The sequence below is a fragment of the Myotis brandtii genome, unplaced genomic scaffold, assembly GCF_000412655.1.
Source record: "Myotis brandtii unplaced genomic scaffold, ASM41265v1 scaffold185, whole genome shotgun sequence".
Classification (NCBI taxonomy): Eukaryota; Metazoa; Chordata; class Mammalia; order Chiroptera; family Vespertilionidae; genus Myotis; species Myotis brandtii.
Genome location: NW_005356870.1, coordinates 1,787,691 through 1,798,787, shown reverse-complemented (window position 1 = coordinate 1,798,787; position 11,097 = coordinate 1,787,691).

The window sequence follows — 11,097 nt, the reverse complement described above, 5'->3', positions numbered from 1 at the left end:
AACTTAAGTGGAAAGAGGAGCGCGCGCCGCCGAGAGTTGGCCCGGAGCTGGCGGGACCAGCCTCCCTCGCCGGGGGCCGGGGAGACACCGAACAGTTAGGGCCACATTGTTTTCCGCCTCCGGATCGATTACGGTTTCTATCGCTCTTTGAGGAACTAGTTCTTGGAGGAGCGGTTACATTTCTGCTCCGAGGGCAAGGATTTGGCGGCTAGCACGTCCCTTTGTTCACGGTAAAAGGGGGAACTGAAGCCAGCAGGTAAAGAAGATGAATGACAAAGTGAAATCTGGAATCATCTCATTTTTGGCCAGTCCCGCATTTTACTAAGGAATTCAGGCTTGACGTTTAAGCTTAATGTTGTCCACGTAAGAAATGTACAAACCTGTAGGGAATTTTCATGTGAGTGTATTTGAGCCTAAACTGACGACAATTGCCAGGAAGCCAGATCTAAACTGCTGCAGAGAGTAACAGTTTTACAGTTTCTTTTGTGCATTTGAAGTTGAGGTGACATAAGGGAGGTTACATGGAGGTGGGAGAAAGCAAGGTGGGTGGTGGATTAGAAGATAGTTAAGATTATATGCTCTCTCCAGGGAAGTTGTATCTTGAAGGGGGGGGCCGGAAAATAAGCATTTCAAAGGTTTGTTAACCTAAATCCACAGAAACAATGGGCAGAGGTAAACCAAGATAAACCTTTTACTAAAAAGTTATATGCCTGGGTCTTGACCACCCACCATGACCCAGTTAGGAATTTATGATCTATCACAGCACCCCTTTTTTCATCCACAATGTAAACTTGTCAGGGCTCCTTAATCCTGAGTAGCGGGATCAAACCCTGGAATGGACGTTGGCAATGCATTGGGGGTAAAATCTTCAGCATCCAGCACCGTGAAGGTGTTGAATGAATAGTAAGTACTACATGGAAAAAGACAAAGACGGAATCTCCTAATTCCCTGTCCAATGTGCTTGCTTTCACCAGACATTGCAGCGTTTCCTACGCCTTCTTTTTGTCTTTTTTCAGAATGTTTTTACTTTTTCTTCGGGTTGGCACCTTTGCACCAGAGACCCATCAGTGTCAACAAGGTTTCTACTCACCTGGGAATTACAGGAGAGTGAGAGGAGACAGTAAATAAGCAAGCAAACAAATAAGAATGGCTTAATCTAATCTTCCTGCAACCCCTTAGTTGAAAGTGATAAATACTTTATCTCTTGGGAATTTGTGACACTCCAACACGATTTGCATATCAGTGCTTTGTCATATAAATGCCTGGTGTCAAGGTAGCAAATGACTTGGCCAAGATAACATAGCAGTCTGCAACAAATGTTTAGCACTTAATTATATAATTGCCTTAAAAAAATTATTAGCTAGCCTGGAAGGGCAGCCTGTACAGATCTCCCTAATTTCATCTTTGAATTGGAAAATTGTGAAACCTTTCTAAGTGGCTTCTGTGACTCTATGGCTCAGACTTGTAGGGCCCGTGATATTAGAGATGTTATATATGCAGGCTCCCAGGCCTGGAGCCCAGAGATTTTGATTCAGTAGTTAAAGGGTGAACCTCAGAAATATTTATTTAACATCCCTTGTCCCCAAAAATTCTCATACAATTTTGCTGAGAGAAATAATGCTGTGATCTTACTCTGAAATCCATCCTCTCTGCTGGCCGCAGAGTTACCTTTCTAAAACATAAATCTAACCATTTATTTCTTGAGCTTAATAACTTTTATTGGTCCCTGGTGTCCACAGGATACAGTCAAACTCTAGAGTATGGCACTCAAATCACTTCAGTCTGGCCTTGCCTGTTTCCTGGCGCTCTCCTTTCCCACATGCTATTCATCAGCCATGAAGCTTTTGCTGTTGTTCCTCGAATACAGTATATTCTTTCTTGACTGATTTTGTACATGGCATGGCTTATGTTTGGAATGCGCTCTTTTTCTTTCTGTGCCTGACATTTTGTAAGATTCAGCTAAAAATTCATCTCTACGTGGCCCACCATTCTCATCTCTTCCCTGTCTCTATCTCTTTCAGCACTTTTCATGTACAATGTAGTATGTTACAGGATTTTAAGAATAATGATGTGACTCCCTGAATTTGATCCCTTCATGAGCCTTCCTTATAATAGAATTTTCAAGGGCATGAATCATTTTTGTGGTGGTACCAGTGTCTGGTTCAATAAATATTTTTGGAATGAATGTATGTATGTGCATGCATGTGTATAACATTTAATTTAAGCCATATTCTAGGTGCAGTGTAAGCGATTAAAAAACGTCATTGTTACTTATCCAATAGTTCTTTATATTCATTGACTCAGGGGAAAGTTGTCTATAGGTGAACCTAATTGCGAGGTGCATCTAGGAAGGAAAATTGTCAGGAGTGAGGAATGTCTCCTCCCCACCTAGACTAAGGAGCTGATGTGGGAAGATGAAGGTGGGAACCATGGGAGTTCTCATGCAGACTGAGCTGGTCGTGCAGGACAGTGAATATTGCAGTGGCACCTGCATGAGTACGGTCATCAGAATGTTCTATAACAATTCATGTGTGTTTTTTTCCAAACTATAAGAGAACATCTATATATATAAAAGCCTAAGCAACCGTCAGACTGTCCAACCGGTAGGTATGATGTGCAATGACCACTAGGGGGCAGATGCTCAACACAGGAGCTGCAGAGGTGCAGTGACTTGGCAGCTGTGGTTCTCAGGTGACACACCCCAAAACCAGAGAGGAGGGAGCCCGATTCTGAGGTGGGTCACCCAAGAACTGCCCTCTCACAATCCAGGACCCCTGGGGGGGGGGGGAATGTCGGAGAGCCGGTTTCAGCCTGATCCCCACAGGCCAGGCCGAGAGACCCCAAGGGTGCATGTGCACAGGTCCTCTAGTTTATTTATAAAATCACAGAGGAAGAAGAAGTAATTTGTAGAAGAAATGGTCTTAGGAAACAAGTTAGAGATAAAGGAAGGGCCCTTGGAGCTTGTGAGTGAGGAAGATAATAGTAACGTGCCTGGGGGTAAAGGAAGAGAGAAGGGAAAGGCGTGGGCATGCTTCCGGGAGGGAGAGCCCCTATATTATTCTCTGAAGCCTGACATTATAAGCTTTCAGTAAGGTCTTCTGAGACACTTAAGGACTCTAATTTAGAAAACCTGATGCATACCTTTCCCATCTCCCACTCTCAACCCTTCCGGTTATTGTGGCCATGAGGCAATGCCTCATGACAGCTTACACTGGGAGATGTAGGCTGGAGGAAGGGCTTTGACCTTGGCATTTTTGAAAGGTTGGTTTGGTCCCTGCATTTTCCTAGATTGAAAGTCCCTATCACAAAACAAGTTGATTTCTCACATGTCAATACAATTTAGATGACTCACCCCACCCCCACCCCAACCAGGTGATGCTTCATAGGCCAGCTTCCTGTGAATCAGGAAGACACAGCTGGTTATCTAATGAGGAAGAAACAGAAACTGTAAAGAAGATGATGAATTACATTCAAAGCCACTTGAAAAATCTGAAGTAGAACTGTGTTTCTAATTGTTCCATGGAAAACTTCTAAGAAGTCAGGGATTCTCTTCTTTCCCACTGCCCCATCCCAACATTCTCTTATTTAGCCCATAAACCCCCTCATTTAAGGCCCTGTAAGCACTAGACTAGAGAAACACTTTGGGGAGAGATGGCTAATTCTGTGGAGGAGCATAGAAATCATAAGTACACCATTTTACGTTTATAAGAGGCTCTCTTCTCTCTTTCATGGCCTCCAAATACAGCCCTAAAATGCAGAAGAGCATGCTTAACCACGGCCAGTTGTAAAAAGTGATAATTAAATGAAAATAAACATGTCATACTTCAAAGTTAGACAAATTGTCACAACATTTTCCAAAACAGTGTTATTTCTTAAGAAACCGGTTTTCATGAGAGTAACACACAATTCTTTGAAGGAGTTTAGGGTTGTTTATTGTATATTTGAGCAAATGAGGCCCTTCACTCATTTCATTCTTAAAAGGTTTGGTCTCAGTACCAGGATGCTTTTAGGGGGCTGATGCCACTCTTGGCCAAAAGTATTCATAACCTTCCCAGGAATGTCCCCCAGATCCTGGTCTGTGGTTCTCCAAGAAAGTGAAGTAACAATTTCCCCACCCCTCCCCCAGCTTCCACCCACATGGAAGTCCAGCAGGAGAAAAAGGTGTCGGTGTGACTGAGGAGGCGATCCTCCTTTCTCTCTCCAGAGGCTGAGTCAGTTTTGGAATGATGCCTGGGCTTTCCCCAAGTCTCTCAAGCATCCCCTGAAGCTCCTCCTACAAACCGGAAGGTTGTGAAGCAACAGAAGCCATGGGGTTCAGGCTAACCTGGTTCCAGGAATTCTGCAAGACCTGCTATATTTTTTCATTGGTGGAATGAAGTCATTACACTAGGCCAGATCTGAATCATCTCATGTATGAAAGTGGAGATTCAAGAATAAAGCAGAGGAGAGGAGAGAACCCTCTATTATTGGACCTTCATTGCATGCCAACACCTGTGCTCAGTGCTTCACACATTTTCATTTATTCCTCACCACAACCCTCAGGGTATTATTATTTTCTTAATCCCAAGAAGGTTAAGTCTTACTAAAAATCATGAAATTCACATGACAGAATTCCAACCACACTTCGTATATCTCCACAAAATATGCTCTTTCCCCAACACGAGTGCAGTGGTTGAGAGTGAGGCCTCTGGGATCTGGCATGGTCTTACTACATTAACCCTCAGTTTCCTCACCTAGAAATTAGGGCCAGTAGATTCTACCACTGAGGGTCATACAATGAACAAAGTGTTTGAAACATATTTGGCATGTGCCTGATACATAAAAAGTCTCCCCCAAATGCTCATTATTATTGTTATCAAACTGCAGCATGAAGCATCATGGCTCTGAGCAGCACTTAACTAGAGCCAGTGCATCTAGTGTATTAATTAGGATGCAGGCTGAGATCCTGTGGTGGATTTGAAAATAAGTCCCCAAATTCTTTGATACTCCCTTCTAGAGGTAGAGCCTGGGTCCCACTCCTTTGAGATTGGGCTGGACTTGTGGACTCTTCAACTAGTAGAATGAAGTAGAAGCGATAGTGCTTGACTTTGGAAACTGGGTCATAACAATGCCCTGCACTTTCCTTCTTGGCTACTCTCTCTCTCCAATTGTTACCGATTGGGGTTACCAGCTGGGACCTCGGTTTTTCTCATCAATGCAGAAAAGATTTTAAGGTCAACAAAAATGAAAGTAAAACAACGTGGGATTTGTTGAAGATACACTCCAAGCGAGGAGGCCAGTTGAGAGAGACAATGGCCCCAAACTCATCTATAATAATAAAAACGTAATTTGCTAATTAGACCGAACAGCCGAATGACCTTCTGGACGTCTTCCAGATGACCTTCCAGAAGAAGCCATGGCTGCAAGGGCCGAGGCAAGCCACCGCAACTGCGAGGGCCGAGCCCCTTGCACGAATTTCATGCATTGGGCCTCTAGTGGGTTATATGGTTTAAAACAAAAAGATGTTACCAGGGAGAAGAGGAGATGAGACCTCCATTCTTGTCTTCTTGAAGGAAAAATTTCAATCAAGAATCAGTGTAGAAAAGCAAGCAAGGATTTATTGACCCCAGCAACAACATACTTAAGGCAATGAAACAAGGAAGGGCACAGAAAAAGCAACAGGAGAGCCTAGGCTGGGCTGCTTTGACTCTGGAAGTCAGAGAAAAGAAAAGCAGGCCTTGTTCAGGGGGTTAGCCCAGGATGAGCTGCTGCTGCCCATCGCTCCCCTGGTTGCAAGCCTTGTGGGGTCCCTTAGAGGTTAGGGGATAGGTGGAGCAGGGGTGGGAAGGGAATGGCATAGGCAAGCTCCCTGGAGAGAGAATGTGCTGAGACACTCATTTTCAGGGGTTTTAAAGTCTGGGCGTTTAGGGGAGGTCTTAGGGGCAGATCAATAGAATACTCATCAGCTTTATGCTGATGTACCTAAGTGAGGCTTATTCTCTTAATTTGTCTGTCCTTGGGTGTGGTTGGCAAATGGCACTTAATTGGATTTCTGATATCTGTCTCCCTGAGTAGGGTGATTTAAGCTATTTACCCTCTGGTTGGGGAGGAGAAGTGCAAACCATTTAGTCTTAAGTGTCCTTGCAGAGATTCCACAATGACGGCAGAGTAAGTGGAAGCTACACTGATACTCTCCCAGGAGCAAACTGGAAATACAACTAAAATACAGAAAAAACACCCTGAAAAATCAACTGAAGACTAGCTGGAGAGAACCCTGATAACCAAGGAGGGAAAGTGGAGACCACATAGAGACTGGTAGGATGGGCAGAGGTGGGAAAGGGCTGGTGGGATCCCACAGACAGAAACTGAAGTTATGGGGGGTTGTGGGGAGTTGCCACTGAGAACTCTGGGGTCTAATCCCCAAGTTGGACCCCCCAGCAGAGAGCACCAGAAGTGAAAAAGGTGCCCACAGAACATCTGGCTGTGAAAAGCAGCAGGGTAGCTGTCTGCCAGCAAGAGATGGCTGGAAATGCAGGCACCCTCTTAAAGGGCCAACACACAAAGTTTTGTGTGCAGCCACTCACCTTGGGCTCCAGCAGAGGGAGGGCAGAGCTCTGTGAGCAGAAGCCAGGTATAGGGGCTCTGGGGTTTCCTGTGCTGAGTCATTCCCTCACACTGTAGAGAACATCTTTCTCCAGTAAACCTTTGTTATCCAGTTTTTTCCTGGGGGGAAGGCAGTAGCCCCACCCTGTTGGAAGACCTCTCGCCCCATCCTGTGGTTGATAGGCTGAGGCTAATAAAATCTGAGTGTCAATGGGGCTGCTGGCAGAAGTGGGTCTCTGGAGGCTTTGAGTCTTTGCCTGATCTAATCTGGCCCAGGGCTAGGAAAAGCAGACACTGGTGCACATTTTAGTCATTTCCAAAGGCACCCAGCCCCAGCAGAGGGAGCCACTATGGATTGCTGAGAGCTCCAAACAGGGTACTCAGGGCCAATCACAAACACACAGTTGAGCTGTTTCTGAATTCCTGATCACAGAAATTCTGAGACAAATGTTTGTTGTTTTAAGCTACCAAGTTTTGGGGTAATTTACTATTTAGCAATAGATAAATGATAACAGCTACTATAACAAAGAGACATAAAAGCACAGAGACTCAGGCAATCTAGTTTGTTTCCGTGTCATGAATTTTCCAAAGCAAGGAGGTGGTTCTGCTTGATGAAGCCACCAGAGACCCAGCTTCTTTTTTCTTGCTGTTTGTCCCTGTGCTAAGATGTGTTTCTTGTTTACATAGCAGAAGCTGGCTTACCAGGTATACTATATATCTATGTTCTGACCCCAAGGGAGGGTATGAAGAAGTGGAGGACAGCATTTTATTTGTAAGAATTTGAGCATTGCTTTTGTCCCCATTCCATTGGTGAGGGCTTAGTCTCATGGCACATCTATCTGCAAAGGGAACTGGGGGGCGAGGTCTCCAGCTGGACAGTCGTGAGCCTAGCTGAAGCTCAGGGCAGTTTTATGAATAATAGGAAGAAGTGGAGAATGAAATCTGGCGGACTCCGAGCCAGCTCCCCATGCCCGAGCCCTGGTGTTGGCACCTGCTCTGTGACTTCCAGTTATTCACCTCTTTGGGGCTCAGTTTTCTCATTTATAAACTGAATGATTAGATAAGATCAATGGTTTTCAAACCTTTTTCTCTTTTTGGGGGGAAGGGGGCAGAATCTGTTTTATTAAATAATACTGAAGAACAGAAGCTGCATGTATAAAAGACGTAAAAATAGAGCTGCTCTGTTTGAATCCCATGGCGGTGGCGTTTCTCTCCCTGTTCCCCTCCACATCAGTGGCCCCAGGGAAAGCTAGTTTGCAATACTGGAGCCCCGTGAAGCACGATCAGAAAATCACCGAATGAGAAGCTCTCCTGGATTCCTTCCAGCCCCGGCGTGTTGGAGGCTGTGATCATTCACCTGTGTGCCCTGAGCTGGGCTGGTCACCGTCTCATCTTGCTTGGCAGCTGGAGCTGTGGTTCCTGGCATGCATTGGCAGGAAAATGGAGTGAGGCTGGGTGTCCTGCCTCGCCTCACTTCCTTTCACCCCTTTCCTGGTCTTGTGACATTCCTCTTCTTTTTCCTAATTCAAGTGAGGGTCCCCGCCCCATCCCTGGACTGGGGCCGAAGTGGCACTGTGGAGGCAAGAAGGAGTATTTTTTTAAAATATATTTTTATTGATTTCAGAGAGGAAGGGAGAGGGAGAGAGAGATAGAAATATCAATAATGAGAGGGAATCATTGATCTGCTGCCTCCTGCACACCCCCTACTGGGGATGGAGCCCGCAACCTGGGCATGTGCCCTTGACCCGAATCAAACCCAGGATCCTTCAGTCCACAGGCCAATGCTCTATCCACTCAGCCAAACCAGCTAGGGCAAGAAGGAGTATTTTTAAAAAAATATTTTTTATTGAGTTTATTTATTTCAGACAGGAAGGGAGAGGGAGAGAGAGATAGAAACATCAATGATGAGAGAGAATCATTGATTGGCTGCCTCCTGCATGCCCCACACTGGGGATCAAGCCTGCAACAGGGCATATGCCCTGACAGGGAATCGAACCCGTGACCTCCAGGTTCATAGGTTGACGCTCAACCACTGAGCCACGCCTCCTGGGCAAGAAGGAGTATTTTTGAGTTGCCAGTACAACTTAGCCTAGTGCTCTGGCCCTCGGGTCGGGGGACATGGAGGTTCTTGGATCACACTCTGTCTCCCGCCCCAGGTTAATATTTTATCATCCCTCTTGCCTTGACCTCTTCAGGGCTGCTGTAGTCCTCACCTGGGATCGAGAGCTCAGGCTCAGTCACGGTTATAGAGGGAGAATGTGGACTAGCCCAGCCCTGACCTCGTTTGAGTGAACTCCAGGGACCAGAAGGGAGAGACCTGTCCCCTCCAATTTTTCTCTTCCCCAGTTAATCTCAGAATTCTAAAAAATGCAAACTGCCCCAGGCTAAGCTGCCTCAGGGGAAAGGAGCTCCTTTCTTCCAGTCTGCAGACCGTCAGAAGCCATCTCCTGCAGGATCCCCTCCCCTCTTCCTGAGGCGAGGCTGGGCCTCTTTCCACTCACCTCCGAGGTTCCTTCCTCAGAGAACAGCTGTACCAGCCCCCTTCACCCTGGCTCCAGACGCTGAATGGGGATCTGGCAGACGACTTCAGTGTCTGCTCAATCAGAGGAACAACCCCAGGCCATTTGTAAGGCCAGTGACCACTGCCCACAAACAGAACATTCCAGAATGTCTAGGAGCAGGTGGGGATTGGGAGATGAGGGAAGGTGGATTACTCAGGGCTCCTCAGGGTGAGGAGTATCTTACATATCTGGGCAGGACATTAGGACACAGTGGTAGGGGGTGGCTTACCTCTAAGGGTTGTGGCAAATGATCTTAAGAAGTAAAGCAGCTTCCGTGTGAGAGAACAGGCAGCGATGGGTAGTGATGAGCCGAGAGCAGGCTTTCCCTCCTCCGAATGGGACAGCCCGTACCGACACTGTCACATGCAACCCCGGGCTCCCGGTGCCTTTCAGCTTTGTAAGGGGACCCAGAAACCCACATTTTGGGTAACATTTCCCAGTTACTGAAACACTGCACAGAACATGACGCACCCTTGGCTGGTGGGGTTTGCTGCCAGGTGCTAGTTTTCACCCTTGTTGAATGACCTTCCTGTCTGTGTGTGTGTTAGAGATTAGTTCCTGCATTTTTCACCAGTGACTGGATTTTAAAAAAATATATTTTATTGATTTTTTACACAGTGGAAGGGAGAGGGATAGAGAGTTAGAAACATCGATGAGAGAGAAACATTGATCAGCTGCCTCCTGAGCACCCACTGGGGATGTGCCCGCAACCAAGGTACATGCCCTTGACCGGAATCGAACCTGGGACCCTTGAGTCCGCAGGCCGATGCTCTATCCACAGAGCCAAACTGGTGAGGGCATGACTGGATGTTCACAGGGAAAAATCTTCATGTGAGTCAAGGGGCTGCTATGAGTTCCCTGTTGCAGTGTAACTGGACAACCAATGGATCCAACTCCCTGCCAGGTTAGAACGTGCTTTCTTTAATGAACACAAAACAACCACGGTGAACAGAGCATGATTAATATTTCTTGTAACTAATAACTAGACCCTAATATTCTATTTCTGCCCCTAAGAGTAACAGATCATCACACACTTAATGGCTTATCCAGTGCCAGTGTATTGACCTGCAGTCTTGTAGATCAGAGGCCTGGCGTGGTTCTCACTGGGCTACAATCAGCCCTGTCAGGAGGGCCCAGGAAGAATCCAGGTTCTTGTCTTTCCCAGCTTTGAGAGGCCACCTGCATTCCTCAAAGCCAGCAGTGGGGTCCATCCTCACCTCAGATGTCAGATCTCTCCCCACAATTTGAAAAGTTTCTCTGCATTAAAGGATTCCCGTGATCGGACCCACCTTCTAATCCAATGTGATCTCTCCATCACAAGGTTATAATTTAATGACACCCACAAACCCCCTTTTACCACCTGGGGCCACATCTTGACCAATTCCAGGGGTGAGGCTGTGAGCAGGGCTCTTCCCTGAGCCCTTGGCTCTTTTGCTCCTTCTATCAGAGGACAGAGACCTCTGATCAAGGGTTTATCTTTCCTGATCACCTGGCCCACTGCTCCTCTGGTCAGCCTTCCTTTTCTTTCCGGGGTGGGGAACCTTTAAAATTTCTGCCAAGGGCCATTTGGATATTTATAACATCATTCGAGGGCCATACAGAATTATCAACTTAAAAATTAGCCTGCTGTCTTTGGTCAAACATGGCCATAAGCCACGTGGGCGCAGGGGAACGCATACCCCTGCCACAGGAGTGTCAGGAACCCATTTCACACGCGGGGGTGGGTGGGTGAGAGGGGGGAGAGAGAGGAAGCACATGCTGTTTTGCGTAGGGGTGGATACATAGCTTGCTAGCTCCTAATTGGTCCTTTCAAAGCATCCTGCCCTAGTAACATCCTTGGGAGTGGTTATAAGCCTCACTGCCTTGTGATTGGTTATCTGTAAGATTCTTATCCTAGTAACATCTATATATTTTAAAGTTCACATCTACTACAGGGGCCCTTCTTTCCCCACCC